We start from the raw sequence: 19,559 nt of genomic DNA on the forward strand, positions 1-19,559 counted from the left end.
AATTTGGAGATATGCAGGTTTCAGGAGGTCGTGGTAACTTTAGAGACAGGGGGAGCTTTAGAGGAAGAGGTGGATGGCAGAACAGAGGTTCTAACAACTTTGGTATTGTATGTCACTACTATGGCAAAACAGGTCATATTGCAGCCCAGTGTTATGTTAAGAAAGATGATATTCGGAGTGGTAAGTTGCAGCAAGGAAACTATGCATCGTCTTCACGTTAGAATCACGACAAAAATGAAAGTCTGTTTGTTATGCAGCATATGCTGAATGCTGTTACAAGAAAGGGAACACATGATGATGTTTGGTATGTTGATTCAGGTGCATCCAATCATATGACCAGCCATGCAGAATGGTTTGGAGAGATGCATGATTTGCAAAATGCAAGTTATGTGCAGACGGGTGATGATTCATGCCACCCAATTTCACATGTTGGAAAAGTTTCCTTGTCCTTACATGATGGTAAGACAAAGAGTCTTTCAGATGTATTACATGTGCCATCTATTACAAAGAACTTGGTGCCAGTCGGATGGTAGAGCAAGGGCTACAAGTCAGATTTAATGCAAAGGGCTGCTTGTAGAAGACTTCAATGACAAGTGCAGGTTGGTTGCAAAGGGAAGTAGAGTTGGACGTATGTTTACTCTGGATGCTGGAATTCCTACTATGAATGCTGCTATGTATGCTAAAGGAAAAGGTGTTGTTGCAGATATTGAAATTTGGCATAAATGCATTGGATATGCAAATGTACAAAGGTTGAAATTAATGCAGTCCAAAGGGTTGGCTACAGGTTTGCCTACATTTAGAGTTGTAGAATTTCATAAGGTATGCGAAGCATGTCAGTTTGGTAAGCAGGCAAGACAACCCTTTTCACATGACAGAGATGTAATCAGAAATATCCTTGATGTTGTGCATATAGACATTTGGGGGCCTACACAAAATGTATCTCTTGGAGGTAGTTCATACTTTGTCACATTCATTGATGATTGTTCTAGAAAGCTGTGGGTATATTTTATGAAGGAAAAGAGTGAAGCATTTGAGCACTTTAGAACTTTCAAGGCTGCAGTTGAAAGAGAAACAAGCTTGAAAGTAAAGTGCTTAAGGTCAGATGGAGGGGGAGAGTACCTCTCGAATGAGTTCAGTGATTTTCTGAGGTCTCATGGGATAAAGAGACAGTTCACATGCAGGTATACCCCACAGCAAAATGGTGTTGCAGAAAGGAAAAACAGGCATATTGCAGAAGTTTCACACGCCTTGATGGTTGAAAAGAATATGCCTAAGCATTTTTTGTCTGAGGCTGTTCATACTGATGTTTATATTATGAACAGAACTCCCACAGCTGCAGTTCATGGGATGACTCCTGAAGAATATTTTACAGGTAAGAAGCCTAATATCTCACACTTGAAAGTGTTTGGTTGCATTGCGTATGTTCATGTGCTAGATGAGTTGCGGAAGAAATTGGATCCAAAGGCTGAAAAGCGTGTCTTTATTGGATACTCTTTAGAGCAAAAAGGGTATCGTTGTTATAACCCTGTCACATGTAAGTTCAGAGTGAGCAGGGATGTCATCTTTGATGAAATGAGCAGTTGGTATGCATCTAGTGGTGATGCATTAGATGATGATGATGATCATGACACTCATGTGCAAGCTGAAAATCAAGAGTCACGGACTCTTAGTGGACCAGAGACACCATCTAGTAGTCCTTGGTCTGGGAGACTAAGGAGTATCTCTACATCTTCAGGTGCATCTAGTAGCACTACAGGTAAAGACAAAGGAAAGAATAAAGTGTCAGAAGGCATTGATGCAGTTCTTGATGGAGACTCCAGTGGCTCAGAGAGCTTGGATGATGAGCTTGGCATTCCTTCAGTGAGGACACCAGGTGTACAGAGAGCTCATAATAATGCAAAGACTCCATTGAGTGATCTAGTGGTACATAGGTCTAGTAGGGTGAGATACCCTGTTAAAAGATTTGGTTTTGAAGGCTATGCACCTCACCATTATGCTTATATGGTGAAACTAGTTGAGGATGTTGAGCCCACATGTTTTGAGGAGGCTGTTGGTCATACTCATTGGGATGCAACAATGGATGAGGAGATGGTTGCATTAGAGGCCAATAAGACTTGGGATCTAGTATCATTGCCGAAAGGCAAGAAAGCTATTGGATGTAAGTGGGTTTATAAGATTAAGCACAATGCATATGGTTCTATTAGTAGATACAAAGATAGGCTGGTTGCAAAAGGCTATGCCCAGACACATGGCATAGATTATGATGAAACCTTCAGTCCAGTTGCTAAGATGGCAACTGTCAGATGTGTGATTGCTTTGGTAACAGCCAAAGGTTGGAGGTTGCAGCAAATGGATGTGAAGAATGCCTTCTTGCATGGTGATTTGCAGGAAGAAGTGTATATGGATCAACCAGCAGGTTATTAAGATTTAGAGCATCCCACGTATGTGTGCAGGTTGAAGAAGGCGCTCTATGGGCTCAAGCAAGCACCTAGAGCATGGTCTGACAAGATCAGAGAGTATCTTATCAATATTGGCTTCTATGTTTATGATGCTGATCACTCACTTTATGTGAGAAACGGATATGCAAGTTTGGTCATCATAGTAATCTATGTGGATGACTTGATTATTACAGGTGATAGTGATAGTGGGATTGCTGAAATCAAGGACTTTTTGAAGAAGAAGTTTGAGATGAAGGATTTAGGTGAGCTAAGGTACTTCCTTGGCATTGAGGTGATCAGATTTGATGATGGTATATGGCTGTCCCAAAGACAGTATGGCTTGGATATGTTGTCCAAGTATGGTATGACAGCATGCAAACCACTTTCAGTCCCGTTGGAGCAGAATGTAAAGTTGAGTACTGATGTTGGGGATGAGATAGAAGACCCTAGTATGTTCAAGAGGATAGTGAGGAGTTTGATCTACATGACCATTACAAGGCCAGACTTGAGCTACGCTGTTGGTCTTGTGAGTCAGTTTATGCAAGTACCTAGAAAGCCACATTTGGATGCAGTTGAGATATGTGAAGTCCACATTACATTATGGACTTTTCTATGAGGCAGGTATAGATGTATAGGTGTTTGGATACACAGATGCAGATTGGGCTGGTAGTATGTCTGATAGAAGATCTACCAGCAAATACATGTTCTCTCTTAGTAGTGCATCAGTTGCTTGGATCAGCAAAAAGCAATCTACAGTTGCTTTGTCGAGTATAGAGGCTGAGTATAGAGGTGTTGCTATTATAGCATGTGAGGTAGTATGGCTGCAAAAGTTATTGGCTGATTTAGATATGCAGGTGAAAGGTGCAATTGTCATTTATTGTGACAACATGAGCAGTATACAGTTAGCTAGGAACCTTGTGTTCCATGCGAGGACAAAACATATTGAGGTACACTACCACTTTGTAAGAGAGAAGGTACTAGCAGGTGAGATTGACTTGGTGTATGTCAGCACACAGGATCAGATAGTTGACATATTCACGAAGGAATCGGGTACAAAGAAGCTTCAAAAGTTTCGAAGCTTACTTGGAGTTGCAGAGATGCAATTGAGCTTGAGGGGGAGTGTTGAGATGACAAGCTCAACACATGCGGACATTGATGGTGGACCGCCTGGTTAGATGGGTCCACACGTCTACACTTAGCATGTCGGTGGTCATTATGACTCTCACATAGCCACTGACTCATTACTTATTATATTCAGGTTGTTACACCTATTTACAGCTGGCATAATTATAGTGCCAGTCGACTAGTGTAGTCGGTTATGCATTGTTTGACTTAGTAGGCCACTTTCCTTTATGTTGTATCTTATCTATACTTTGTGTACATTGAAAAGTATGTGGAAGAATAAGAAAAAACCAGCAAGAAAACGTTTTGGCCTCCATCTCTCTTCTTGTCTCTTGAGTGAGATTCTCCTTGTGCATTCTGTGTGTGTTCGGCGCAGCATCTTGAGCAAGTCCCCCCACCACGCAATTATTGACACATTTTTGGGTATTGGCCAATTTAAAATTGCTTCTATCTTTTTAGAGTCGACTTTGATACCTTCTGATGAAATAATATGTCCTAGATATTCAATTTCTGTTTGAAAGAATTTACTCTTTTTTGGATTAGCATATAATTCACTACAAGATATAGACCTTATAGCGACGAAAATACAAACAACAAAATTTGCCCCCGTCGTCGCAAAAAGCGTCGTTATTGACGACGTCATGGAATCGTTGCTATATGCGTCGCAAAATGCGACGCATATAGCGACGATTACAGAGAATTTGCGACGCTAATAGAGACGACAATAGCGACGCGTGCAGTAAATTTGCGAAGCAAATAGCGACGGTAACAGAGAAATTTTTTTTTTGTGCCCTGTTGTATGAGAGCCATACAAAATAGTTTTTGCACTGCTGCATACAAAGCGTTTGCAAACAAAAAGAATGTATACTGAAATCATTAAACTGATAGATGAAATAAATACATGATATCGCATAAAATGCGATTGGTACAATCATAAAACAATATCACTAATACATAGAAAATGTCTGCATAGATTGGGCGACTAAAAACTAAAGGTATGTGAGCTCTAAGGATCCAAGGGCGAGCTACAAATCGTCGTCCCCCGAAAGCTCTTCCTGCTGTAAAGGAGCATCAAACGGATTCTGCAGAAAAAGAAACAAGATATCAATCCACCATATAATAATGCATTCAAATATCTCATGGTAACTACGAACAAGAAAGATGAGTGACTTACTGGGCCGCCGCGTCTATACAATCGGTCGATCAATGATCTGAGACCGTGCCTCTCTGCATATCGAGTCTCAAGGCCTTGTGGATCGCGATTTGTAATGGAGTGCTGCAAAGAAAACAAAATGCTAACTGTTAGAAACATGATTGTCAGTACAAAGAATATCTCAAAAAAACAAATAAGCAAAACAAAAGACAAAATTACAAAGTCATCCAAATATGTCCTGTGGCCGCCACTCCCAAGATGATGTACCGATCCGGCCTCGATTCGTGCCCTCGCCGCCTCCCGCTGCAAACTCCAACGTCCTGGCGAATTTGTAGCCTCCTCCCGCAGTCGGCGCCAGTCGTCTGCATCTAACCACTCGGGCTTTGGAGCCCCACTCTTGATTGCCTTGCGTGCGTCGGATCGTCTATGTGACATGTATGCACGCATGCAATCCATCATCCAGCCCGTAGAGAATCTATCCACTGCGGCTGGCACCGGGAACTCCTCGTGCAAGGATGCTACTATGTACTCCTTGCTCCCCTCCGGTATGTTCCTCCAATGATCCAGGACGTTGTGCCGAACAACTTGTTGGCACAACTCCCTCATGCGAGCCATCACCCTCCTCCCCTCATCATTCATGATGATGGCTCCTGACCTGCCATCCACTAGGTATCCATAATCCCTAGGAGTGTGCCTTGTATGGGCCCTCTCCCATCTCCGTCCAAGCTCCTAGGCATATCCAGGAGACCCCTGAACATCCAGTGTATCGACGAGGGTACCCTCTCCTGGAGTGCCACTCAAAGGGGTGCCACCAAAGGGGGTGCCACCAAAAGGAGTGCCACCAGAGGGGGTGCCACCAAAAGGCGTGACATCTGCCGACGGCTGCGCAAAAGTCGGAGTAACTGGAGTGGACATCCCCACAGGTGTGACAAATCCTGGAGGTGACCGAGCTCCAGCTGAACGACGAGACGGAGACACCGCGTCCGTGTCTCCACAGCAACACCCCCCTCATCCTCCTGCAGTCGCAGTCCCTCCCTCTGGCCCAAGTCGCGAGCGTCGAGATTGTCTGCTCGAAGCTGAAGCATCTGATTGCGCTGAAGCTGATCTAGTAGAGCACCCTGATGAAGAACGAGACAGCTCCTGATCTGCCATCTCTCTAAATCTCGCGAGCTGATCTGGAGACATACGTGCCATCATCTCCTGAAACTCCTCATTGCTCATCCCTCGACTCATCCTGAAAATGTCGATACCTGCACAGATAAAAAATAATGTTAGAATAATCAATTTAAAATATACAAAGCACATTAATATAAATCATTTTTGAAAAATCCCTCTTAAAATGCATATCTTATCTACCTTTATGGAAGATCTAAACAACGAATTGAGTAATACAATTCTCCAAGAATGAAGTATTCTATGGTCCCATGTTAATCTCCTAACACAACTCTGCATACACTGGAAGGTTGGTAGACATGTCACCACAAAAGAACGAGTCTGCCTCGTTCTCAAAAAATTCTACGACTTCTGTATTTCCATCATTGTTAGCCAATGCGGGCTCCAAGCTTGCGATGGCCTCCACCCCTTGTAATTTCGATCCCTCTATTTGCATATTTTCTTCATCTATGCCTGGAACATCGCTTTGATCGTATACTCTCGCATCTCGAGGAGTTGAAGGTATAACATACCACCATCGAGGTTGTCGGGGATTTGGATAGAAGATTACCTGTTCACAAACACTTACAAACCGTCTTCAAACCATTGTGACATAAACCATGTCGTATTACAATTAGCAAGCAAATGACTAGTTGTACCTATTCACAATGGGCCGGCAACACAAAGGTGTCGCGCAAATCCATCCATTTTTTTTCAGAATCTATTTCGAGAAATCCAGATGGACCTCATCGAACTATTACGCCAGCTCCTTCAAGTACCACTTTGAACCACTGCACATCGAATATTATCATGGAGAAGCTACGGTAATCCACCGTAATAATACTTTGCAAATTCCCAAAATACTCCATCTCATCCACAACCATGTTCGGATCCGTTGCTCGTCGCCGGCTCTCTTGCTCAAACCTTGCCATGACACCACAGTCCATTGTGGAGCGCATTTTGTCAATACGCTCCACCCGAAAATGCCGTCCGCGCGACCACGCTGCACTATATATTTTGTACTGCACATTGAAACCCTCAAATTAGATGTAGCAAGCAAATTTAGATACGACACATTCTAAACCCCCCATTACCTTTGGACTACATCCCCTCGAGAACTCCCACTCCTCCATTGAGACCTCTGTCCCTTCGCTGGATGCTACGGTCAAGGCTCCATGCAACCATCGTGTTGACATAAACTGCGGCATCTCCTCCATGCCTTCGGGATATCGAATCGGTCAGTGACGCGTACTGCGTCGGAATTCAGCTCGCGCTTCCTCTCGATCTTGCCTTGCAATCTGGTACTTGGCGAGCCACGTCTCCATGGAGGCATGGTGCAACATACAAAAGCGATTCACCTTCTCTTCCATTGAGGCATCCATTCTTTTTTCTACCCCATTTCCAACCACCACATCTCCAGTCAGCCTGTCATCGTCCTTCAGCGTCCATAGCATTTCATTGTCTAGTTCCACCGTTGGTAGCCATTGTGAGATATGCACTAACGCCTCTGACACCAACCAACCTTCCGCCATGCTACCTTCCGGACGAGCTCGTTGTCGCACAAAGCCTTTCAGGGTTTTCATGAAGTGCTCCAGGAAGAACATCCATCGCGTATGGACAGGTCCAACAATCTCCACTTCATCCACAAGATGCACAAGAAGGTGAACTTGTATCGTGAGCATGCTAGTGGGCAGGTATTTCTCAAAGAGACAGACCGTCTCAACTGCTCCCCGCCTTGCGAATTCAATAGAGGACGTCTTAATCTCTTTCTGTGAGATCCATTGCACCAAAGTCGACAGCTTGTAAATGGCCCCGCGAATTTCTGGAGTTAGGCATCCCGCGATCGCGATCGGTAGGACAAACTGCCACAAATGAGAAAGCATTAAGAATAATGGTCACTTTTCAAATTTCAAAATGTCCACGCTAATTAAAATGCATTCTGTTCACAAACCTGACATATCTTATGCCAATCATGGGATTTTAGCCCAGACATTTGGTCATCTTTAGAAAATGCGGACCTGAGAGAACGCATCATACCCGTCGGAGTGCGGATAGACTTGATTACTTGCTTCACAATGCGCTCTTCTTTGGTAGACAAAACCCAGGGAGCGCGAGGAAGCTGCACTCCCCCTTCAGCACTCGACTACGGCCAAAGCGCCTCCATCTTATCTACCTCCTTTAAATCCATTCGTGACCCTATAGTGTCTCTCTTTCCTGTGATGTGGTCCCATAGCAAGCTGCCCACATTTTTGAATATATGCATGGGATCCAACAAGTGGTTGACCTGTAAGTGGGTCCAATATGGCAACTCGTAGAAAACTGAGAACCGTCACATTCCATTTGGATGTGATTCCGGGTTTACCATTTTCAGCTCGTACCAGCTTGCAGCGTTCATACGTGCTGGAGGTCGTCCAAGAAAACCTTCCCTGAGTTCATGATCCTCCGGCAAGAAAGCGGCGTGTCCTTGATATACCATCTTCTTCATGGTTCGTGACCTTCGGGAGTCTAACTGTGGCCCACACAATGGACATGCATGATAACATGAGGTAACGAGACCTGCAAGGCGATCCACGACCTAGTGAATACTTGATTGAATGAAATAAAATATAGATATTACCGGCGAGAACAAAGGTCTGCTCACCTGAGCACTCTCCCAATCCCGGAAAGTCATGCATCGTCCACATGAGAATGGCTCGAATGTTGGCTGACCGCCGACCATCGCGCCTGCTCATATCTTGCACCGTGACCCCTTCCTCCCACAAAATCTTAAGCTCATCGACTAATGGACGAAGATACACGCCAGACGTGCGAAACATGTGGTTTATGCGGGGGATGAGCAGAAAGTGTCTGAGTACTTTTTGAGGGATGGTCTACCCTTGCGAGTCCTGTCGATACCTGTGAGCACCACACTTTGGACATGTCTCCATAGTCTCGTATTCATCTCGAAACAATATGCAGTCGTTGATACATGCATGGATGTTATTGTAGTCCATGCCAAGCTTCCGTAAAACATGTCGTGCATCATCATGAGACTCAGGCATGGTGTTTGCAGGTGGCAATATATGATATTTCAATAACCTGAAAAAATCATAAAACACCTTGAAAAATCCATCCATGTTTGCAATAATACTGTTTTTAAAAAAAACAATGAAGTCTGTGTGCAAGGTACCTGAATAACTCAGTCACACTCGTATCGCTCCAACCGTATTTTGCTTGCACACTTAAGAGTGCAAGCAATGTCTTCAACCGAGATACTCGGCACCCATCATATAATGGTATGGATGCTTCCTCTCTAAGCGGGTCAGATGTCTCAACATCCATGGGAATCAATGCATCGATCATTGCCTCCATCGCAGGCTCCAAGATTGTAGGCAAGTCGGGAAGGTTGTCTGTCTCCTCTGGCATTGACAGTATAGATGGGCCTTGCGAGTGGTCGATTGGCTCCTGCAATCCATCCATCACACGTCCACGAACTCTTCTAATTGGCCGCAAAGGGTGCACTCCCCCTTGGATCGAGACATCACCCCCGTGGATACAAAATTTTCCAACAAGACCCAATCTTATTGTGTATGGTTTTCAATTAGCTTGAGAGTACAATGCATGAAAAATGCTAACTTCAAATTACCGTTTGCTGAAAATCTGCAATCGCCTGATCAATGATCTCAGATTGAAACTCGCCAAATCATTGTACGTGTTCTATAGACAATCGGCGTTTTCGTCTAATTGCGAACTTGCATTGAGAGCAAGGACATGGGACACGCTGATTAAGATACGACTCGCGGTCTTGAACAATAGGACCTTCTTCGTTTGCCATCTTATCTACATTACAGCAAACAAGGCTTAAATGGATAGCTTTATGGAGATGTACGTCAAGTTGCAAGTTGACCATAAACCTTGCATTGTATATAGTAGTCGAGAGATTTTCCGATGTTATATCTCGGCCTTGTATCATGCTCAACGATTTGTTTGTCCCGGTAGATAATTTTTTGTTATATCTCGGCTTTGAGTATAAGTAATCCATTTTAAAATTAATGCGCGCCATCTATGAAATTTTATAACTATAGTAATAAAATTTATTTCAATCAATTCTACTCATAGTCATAAGACCTGAGAGAAATTATCCTATACTCAATTTAAGGGTTTCTTCTTCTATAACAATAATTTTGGGTTCATTTTGATGAAGTACGTGGCCTTATGCAAAGCACATTGCATACCATTATCAATACGTATATTATCTTAAATTTCCTTCCCTTCCCTCTCCCTCTCTTTCTCTCCCTCTCCCTCTCTTCCTCTCTTTCTCTCACCCTCTCCCTCTCCCTCTCGTTCTCTTTCTCTCCCTCTCTCATTTCCTCACTCCCCCTCCCTCTCCCTCCCCCTCCCTCTTTCTCCCTCTCCCTCTCCCTCACTCCCTCTTTCTCTCCCTCTCTCATTTCCTTCCCCTCCCCCTCCCTCTCCCTCTCCCTCTCCCTCTCTTTCTCTTTTTCTCCCTCTCCCTCTCTATCTCTCTTTCTCTCTCATTTCCTAAACAAGCAAAAAATAAAGTGATTTAAACATCCTCCAAGCAAAAGGGAGAGGGAGAGATACAATGCACTCTCCCTCTCTTTCTCTTTCTATCCCTCTCTCATTTCCTTCCCCTTCCTCTCCCTCTCACTCTCTTTCTCTCTCATTTCCTCTCCTAAACAAGCAAAAAATAAAGTGATTCAAACATTAAACAAGCAAAAGGGAGAGGGAGGGAGAGAGAGAATGCACTCTCCCTCCTTCTCCCTCTCTTTCTCTTTCTCTCCCTCTCCTATTTCCTCCCCCTCCCTCTCCCTCTCCCTCTATTTCTCTTTCTCTTTCTTTCTCTTTCTCTTTCTTTCCCTCTCCCTCTCCCTCTCCCTCTCTTTCTCTCTTACTCTCTCGTTTCCTCTCCTAAACAAGCAAAAAAGAAAGTAATTTAAACATTAAACAAGCAAAAGGGAGAGAGAGAGAGAGAGAGAATGCACTCTCCCTCTCTTTCTCTCCCTCTCCCTCTCCTTCTCTTTCATTTCCTCTCCTAAACAAACAAAAGAGAACGATTTAAACCTTCAACAAGTAAAAGAAAGAGAGAGGGAGACTCACCAATGAGATATGGCGAGCGTGGGCGGCTTCTCTTTGTAACGAGGGCTCCTCCTATCCTTCGCGAACAACGACGGTGGCGGTGGCGGCGGCGGCGGTGGCAGCAAGTCTCTTCCTCCTCTTCTCTCACAAAGCCTTGGCTCTCTCCCTCGCTCTCTCCCTCGCTCTCGCTCTCAAAAGGCGAAGAAAAGAAAATGAAAACGGCGCTCTGGTTTCGGCTGCGCTTTTTTTCCTTGCGTCGTCGCTATTGGCGTCGCTATATGCGTTGCTATTTGCATCGCAAATGCGATGCAAATAGCGACGCATATAGCGACACCAATAGCGACGCCAATAGCGACGCCTATAGCGACGCCGATATCCGCCGTCGCTAATCGGCGTCGCTATTGCCCCATTCCCTTGTAGTGATTTATTGTCTTTTAATAACGTAAAAACTAAAGACAAATGTTCATAATGCTCATTCTCATTTTTACTGAAAATTAATATTTCATCAAAGAAAACAATGACACAATGCTGATGTTTCAAAAATATGCGATTCATCATACGATTGAATGTGGCTGGTGCATTAGTTAAACTGACAGGCATAACCAGAAATTCATAGTGTCCAAATTGTATTCTAAATGCAGTTTTGAATATATCAGATTTGTCCAATCTTACTTGATGATATCTAGATTTAAGATCTATCTTACTGAATATGGCAGATCCTTGTAGCTTATCCATAAGATCATCTACCCTAGGAATTGGATATCTATTCTTATCAGTAATTTTATTTAGGGCACGATAATCAATGCATATGTGATAGGTATTATTTTTCTTTTTCACTAATAAGATAAGTGCACCAAATGGAGAACTACTAGGTCTAACTAATCCTCTGTTAAGAAATTCTTCTATTTGGTTTTAAATTTCTTTATGTTCAATTTGGTTATGTCTATATGGTGCTTTACATGGTGGTTGTGTTCTAGGAATTAAATCTATCTTATGATCTTTAGGACGTGAATGTGGTAATCCAGGTGGTAAATTAGCAGCAAAACAATCTTGAAATTGGGCAAGGAATTGTGCATGCCTAGGATGCATCTATTTTTATTTATCTTGAATTTCATTTACCCATATTAAATAGGATTTGTTACTTTTACGTAATGCACGTTTAGCCTGAGTATGAGTAAGCAATGGAAAATTATTGGAAGCGTGCATACCATGCAATGTGATTTGTTTTCCTTGAAAATAAATTTTAATTGAATGTGTAGAATAATCTATATCAAGATTGTATTGATGACGCCAGGGCATTCCTAAGATAATGTCACTAGATTGCAAAGGTACAACTAAGAGATGTCTTCGTTCAATATAATCACCAATTTTAATTTCTAAATTATGCACCTCTTGTGTTCCATTATATCTCGTACCTAGGAATGTAGCCTTGATGCGATAATGTGTAGAAATAGTATGTAAATTCAATTCTTTGATCAATTTTGCAAAAATAAAGTCATGTGTGCTCCCATCATCATGTAAAATAATATTTTCTTTACCATGCACAAAACATTTCATTGTTAATAAGGAATGGGGAGTTGGCATACCTGGCAAAGTATCATAAGTAGTACCAATGTCGTCATCTTCTTCCGTAAAGTCTGGCATCTCTTCACGTTCTTCATCTTCTATTGCTCCCAGATAATTCATATGAAAACATATGGCTTTTTGGATTGACAATTGGCTGCTAGATGTCCAGGTTGATGACATTTGTAACAAACTATGGGTTTTGCTTTGGATACATTATTGGTAATGGCAAGAAGTTTAAGAATGTTGGGATTTGACTGTAGGGATGGCTTAGGGTTTGGATTTATGTTTGATGGAAAAGCATGTGGTCGTGTCTAAGATTTATGTAATGAAGATGGAAGAAAATGACTTTGATTGAATCTTCAAAAATTTGAATTGAATTGTTTGGGACCAAAGTCATCATTAGTTGGGAATTGTTGTGGTCACTTGTCTCGTCCGCGAATTTTGTCTTCAGTGTCATGGGCCAAGGAAATTGCATCTTCAAGAGTCATTGGCTTGAACATATTGACGTCTGCATAAAAATGTCCAAGTAGGCCAGACATAAACTTGCGTTTATGAGTTGCTTCAGGTACATCTTCGAGCATTCGTAGTTGCAATAGAGCATTCCAGAAACGTTCATATATTGTGAAATAGGTTCGCGATCCCTTTGTTATAGAAGATCCCATTGTTTGATTGCCTTTTCGTGGAGTTGGGGAGGAAGGAAATTCTGCAAAAATTTCTTTTGGAAAGTCTCCCAAGTGGTGGGACAATCAACGCTTTTGCGGACCACAGTCCACCATAAGGATGCTCAGTCAACTAAATGGTTAGTGACACATTTAATTTTGTCTTTCTCAATATATGTTTCTTCATGGAAATAATCATCAAATTGACTGATAAAAGCAAGAACAGTCTTTCCATCGCATGATCCATTGAAAGTACGAAAATTGAAGTTTCTTTTACTTATCTTTGTTTCTTTCCGAATAGATTGGGCTTCAAGTGTTGCATGGATGGTACGTCATATAAGATCTTCATGTTGCAATTCATCTTGGTCGGTGGTAGATCATTGCAGATTGGCCAATTAAGCTTGCAAATCTTGTCGTGCTCTTCGTTCCTCTTGCAGCTGCATCATAATCAAATCCAACTTTTGCTCTATTGTTGGTTTAGGTAGATCACCTTCAGCCATAAGATCATCCATGTTTTGATCAGTCATCCTACAAAATTCCAAAAGGCCTCACACACTCGAAACCTTGTTAGCGGGATCAGCGTAGCTCAAAGGCGGGTTTACAAGGCTTGTATATAGATTTTTAGTTTGGCTTTTGCAGTATTTGTCCTTTACGATTGTGAAATTTGATGTCACAACCGTCTTCCAAGAAAATAACTTTGCGTATAGTTTGCATATAGTCTACGTGTGAACTTCTGCTTTTGCTGAAACTGGTTCAGCAAGATAACAAGTGTGAACAGGGACTTCTTGGAGCTCCAAAACCAGTTCAGCTTACAAGCAATATGAACAACCACTAGGAAGGTAAGTTTTGTTGGTTGAGTAAGTGTAAAGCTTAATGTGATTTAGGTGATTAAGCTTTATAAGTTTAATGGATTTAAGCTTTATGAAGCTTAAGGAAATATGTGCCGTCGTTTTGCTTTTTGAGGGGGGGACGTTTTTTTTTACGCCATTGATTCTGACGACATACTGCTACAGTGAATCGACAATTTGAAGGGCTTTAAGCTTTTAAAGCTTAAGCCTTAAGCATGACACTTTAATGTTTATAAACTTCTCTTCTTTCTTCCTTGTAACTTCTCAAACAAAACGACTTGATGTAGAAGCTTTTTCACCGGTCCTTTGCCTATCATGAGAGGTCCTTCATGATCAAAGGGTACAGAAGGGGGTTCTTGACTACCACGAACACGCTGGTATTGACCGTTTGCCACAAGACTGACTGTAGAGCTCGATCGTTCCAGGAGCTCCGCCTTCGCGCGACATGGTAAGCAATTCGAAGCTCTTGATCTAAGCTTTGCTGCACAGATCGGATGCCATATGCACGCGTAGTGAGCGTTAGAAGGTCCCCAAGAACAAAATAACTCTACTTTTTGCACAAAAAAACAATGAAGAAAGCTTGCACGACATGAAGCAAGAGACAAATTGGGTACAATCTCCCCCTATGCCTTGTGGGAGCGCTCCACAAAGCATGTATTTTATATATTATTCATCTTCAAGCTGAAGAAATAGCCCAATTTACAAAATAGCACACTTTAGCTTTTGTGTTTGCTCTTGTGCCACTAAAGAATTAAAGCTACTGGGCGCCCAAGAAGTGAGGCAGTACCCAAATACAATGTCCAATACAAATATTTAAATCGTGCGCCCATGGACATACAAAAATAATAAATAAATATCAAGTGCTTTAATAAATAAGCGCGACAAAATATGGATGCCATGCCTAAGATACATGCCCATAAAAATTTGATGATAATTTGAATACACGCTATCCTCCAATGCTTACCAGTACCATCGCTGCTTGCTCTACACATCAACTGAAGCATTCACAATTGTTAGAAAAATAATACAATTAAACTGACAAAAGTGAATACCTAGCAATCTTTAGCTACAGAAATAAATTGGTTAGAAATCAATCCTAACCTTAATTTATTATGAGTGCGCACTCTAAACTCATAAACGTTTATTAATTTAAATATGTATTTTGCGGAATCACCCGTTATGGAATCACCCACTTACACATTAAATTAACAAAATTCCCAAAAAGGATAGGCATCCCCATCGACTTTTCGCACAAATAATCCACCTTGTGTATGAGCCCCGGTAATAAAATTTTACGGAATCCATCACAAAACCTCACGGAATCCACCGTGGAATATGCCTCCTGGCATCAGACCTAGATGATAATGATCATGGGTAGTTGGCCCATCCGGAGGATGCGCACGATCAGAGGGGGTGGATGTTGTGCTGCTGTGCATCTGAGGTGTGGAATCCACCAAAAAGTTTGTGTATGTGACATTCGTGTTTCGTGTATACCTACTAGTTGTGTTTGCATTTTGTTCTGCGTGTGGCTTGCATATTTGTGTGTGTATGAACCCTAGCTTTTCCATAAGTGTGTTTCCAGTTATCATCTCAAACCCAAGTGTGTGCTGGGACTTCGTTCTATTGTAAATAATATTATCTATGTGCATTAATTATCTCTCTGTGTGTGAATGAATACGTGTGCGTGTGTGCATGTCAAAAATATTTATAAAAAAACCGATGCTAAGGAAGATTGTTGAAGCTGTCAAAGCAATACAAGAAATCCTGGATCTAAGATAAGAAGAAATACAAGAATGCCCTACAAGTGGACAAATATGGGTTGCTGCAATCGAAATGGCCCCAGGCCTCAAAGAAAGACCAAAAGTGTGGATGCTTTGAAAAAGTGCGATCATGACCCTTATGTTATTGCATCTATTGCTAAAGCTATTCTGGCAAAAGCGGGCGCCATTAAATCTGAATGCTTAGTGAAAGCTAAGGAAAAAGCTTAGCTATAAAAAGATTTTGGGAAAAAGCATAGAGGAAGGTCATCAAGCAGAAGATACATTGTCGATTGGGGACAAAAACGAGGTCGGCATAGATGTTACAAGCGTTTTGACATTGTATTTGAAGCAGATCAGTCTAGCACCAATAAGTCAAAAAAGATGATTGTGTCCATCACAGGAGCAACTGGATTTATTGGAAGAAAATTAGTGGCAAGGCTTCTGTCAGATGGTCATAAAGTTCGGATCCTAAGGCGATCGGTTTCAAATGCATGCAATACTTTTCCTGGGCTCCATTGCAGTTGTTAATCTGGCTAGTGTCAAGATTGTGGGAGAGAAGGAAGGAGTCTCACTTGAAGCTTTCTTGCTTGCACAATGGGGGAATACACACAGAGATGGAGGCTGAAAACAGTTTTTCCTCTTCTTAGTTGTGTAAGCCAAAAAGAAGTCTCATGCAAAGAAATAGAAGAACCCTATATATGGGTCTCAAACCAAACTCAACTAACTAAGGTGGCATACTAACTGAGCCACGAACTAGAGTAGATAAGGATAGCTGTCATCTAGCTATTATTCATGGGCGGTGTACTAACCGCATCTGCAACTGACAAGTTGGTGACATAAATACACAACGGTCACCTTGGCGTATCACGAGTGGAGCTCGATATCTCAACACTCCCCCTCGAGCTCAATCCCAATTCCTGCACACCAAGCAGGTCTCTAAACTTGCGCAGCTTCTCTGCACCCAATGCCTTTGTGAATATGTCAGCTACCTGATCCTCTGTGCTAACATAAACTAGATCAATAAGACCTAGAAAAACCCTCTCCCGCACATAGTGATAATGCACCTCAATGTGCTTTGTTCTAGCATGATAGACTGGGTTATTTGCCAAGTGTATACTACTCATGTTGTCACAATAAATGACAACTGGCCCATCTGTAGGCTGATGCATATCATAAAGTAGCTTATGCAACCAAGCTACCTCACATGCAGCCATTGCTGCACCCTTGTACTCAGCCTCTGTGCTGGACAAGGCAACTGTAGGTTGTTTCTTGCTGCTCCAAGTGACTGTAGCACTCCCAAAAGAGAACACAAATCCACTGGTAGATCGTCTATCAGAAATGCTACCAGCCCAATCAGCATCAGTGTATCCATGCAACTGTATCTGAACCCCAGTCTCATAAAATAGTCCATACTGCAATGTGGACTTCACATACCTGAGTATCCGTCTAGCCGCATCCAAATGCGGTTTCCTTGGAGCCTGCATAAACTGACTTACCAATCCAACAACATAGCTCAAATCTGGCTTGGTAATAGTCATATAAATCAAGCTTCCTACTTTGCGACTGTACATAGTAGGGTCTTCCAGAAGCTCACCTGCATCTGTGCTTCAGCTTCACATTCTGCTCCAAAGGAACTGAAATAGGCTTACAGCCTGTCATCCCATATTTGGAGAGCATGTCCAATCCATACTGCCTCTGCAAGATCTGTATCCCACTTGGTGATCTAATCACCTCAATGCCCAAGAAATAACACAGCTCTCCCAAATCCTTCATTTCAAACTTCTGCTTCAATAGCATTTTCACATGAAGGATATCTTCATCACTGTCACCTGTCATAATCAAATCATCAAAATAAATGACAAGTAGCATAATACCTTTCTCTGTTTTTCTCACATAAAGTGAGAAATCTGCCTTGGAAATCTGAAAGCCAATAGTGACAAGATACTGTCCTATCTTGTCAGACCATGCTCTAGGTGCTTGTTTCAAGCCATACAAGGCTTTCTTCAACCTGCAAACAAACTCAGGATGAACAGCATGCACATAACCTGGTGGCTGCTCCATATAGACCTCTTCTTGCAAATCACCATGCAAGAAGGCATTATTTACATCCATTTGATGTAAAGACCATCCCTTTGATGTAGCCATAGCAATGACCGCTCTTACGGTTGCCATCCTTGCAACCGGACTGAATGTTTCTTCATAGTCAATGCCATATGTTTATGCATACCCCTTGACTACTAATCTTGCCTTGTATCTGTTCACAGAACCATCTGCATTGTGCTTCACCTTATAAACCCACTTACAGCCAATTGCATTCTTACCTTTAGGCAAAGATACCAATTCCCATGTAGCATTTGCTTCCAAGGCATCCATTTCTTCATCCATGGCTTTCTCCCATTTTTCTTTTCCCATGGCTTGCTCAAAAGAAGTGGGTCTTGGTTCCTGTATCACTTTGACCATATATGCATAGTGAATGGCTGTAGATCCATCATATTTCAGCCTATCCACAGGATACCTAGCTCTCGTAGACCTGCGCAAAATAGGTTCACTCCCAGATGCTCTCAAAACATCCCTGGTCTTCCTTACTCCAGGTGTAACAATAGAAGGAATACCCAACTCATCATCAATGCTGTGTTCTGAGCCACTGGATTCACCATCCACATAAGAGTGACCTGCATTCACATCAAACATGGGCTGATCAACCTTTTCTTTTCCTTTTCGTGACCTACATACCACTATCTGCATTGCTTTGAGAAGATTCTCCTGATCTCAATCTGCCTGTCCATGGCAAAGAATGTGAACCACTACTAGAGGACGCTCCAGGTCCACTAATATTTTGTGACTGCTGCTGTGAATTTTGTGTAGCATTACCATTTTGTGCATCTACATCATCAATCACATTTACTAGTTTATACCAGCTACTCATCTCATCAAAAACAACATCTTTGCTCACTGTAAACTTACGAGTAGAAGGGTTATAGCATCTATACCCTTTTTGCTGTAGAGAGTAACCAATAAAGATGCACTTCTCAGCTCTTGGATCCAACTTGGATCTCAACTCATCTGGCACACGTACATAGGCAATGCAACCAAAAATTTTCAAATGAGAAATATCTGGTTTCCTACCAGTATACCTCTCCTCTGGATTCATCCCATGTATTGCTGCAGTGGGAGTCCTGTTCATTATGTAGACTGCTGTAGCAACTGCTTCAGCCCAATAAAAATCTAGCAAGTCTTTTTCATTGAGCATGGCACGAGATACCTCTCCAATATGCTTGTTTTTCATTTCTGCAATTTCATTTTGTTGTGGGGTATGACTGCATGAATATTGTTGCTTTATGCCATGCTCCTGCAAGAACCTTGCAAACTCATTTGAGAGGTACTCTCCCCCTCCATCTGACCTTAGGCATTTTATTTGCAGACCTGTTTCTTTTTCAACCATAGCTTTAAGAGTTTTGAAATGCCCAAAAACTTCACTTTTCTTTTTCATAAAATACACCGAAACTTTTCTGCTATAGTCATCAATAAAAGTGACAAAATAATGACAGCCTCCAAGAGATGCAGCTTTAGTAGTCCACACATCAGAGTGGATTAATTCCAATGGCTTCTTACTCTCTTGAACATGTCTAGGAAATGGTTTCCTTGCCTGTTTTCCAAATTTACAGGCTTCATATACCTTATGCATTTCTGCAACCTTGAATTTTGGCAATCTTGCAACAATATTTTGGGCTTGCATTGATTTAAGTCGCTGTACATTAACATGACCAATGCGTTTATGCCAG

Source organism: Lygodium microphyllum, chromosome 18, assembly GCF_053477565.2.
Source record: "Lygodium microphyllum isolate KBCC chromosome 18, Lygodium_microphyllum_v1.1.10, whole genome shotgun sequence".
Taxonomy (NCBI): Eukaryota; Viridiplantae; Streptophyta; class Polypodiopsida; order Schizaeales; family Lygodiaceae; genus Lygodium; species Lygodium microphyllum.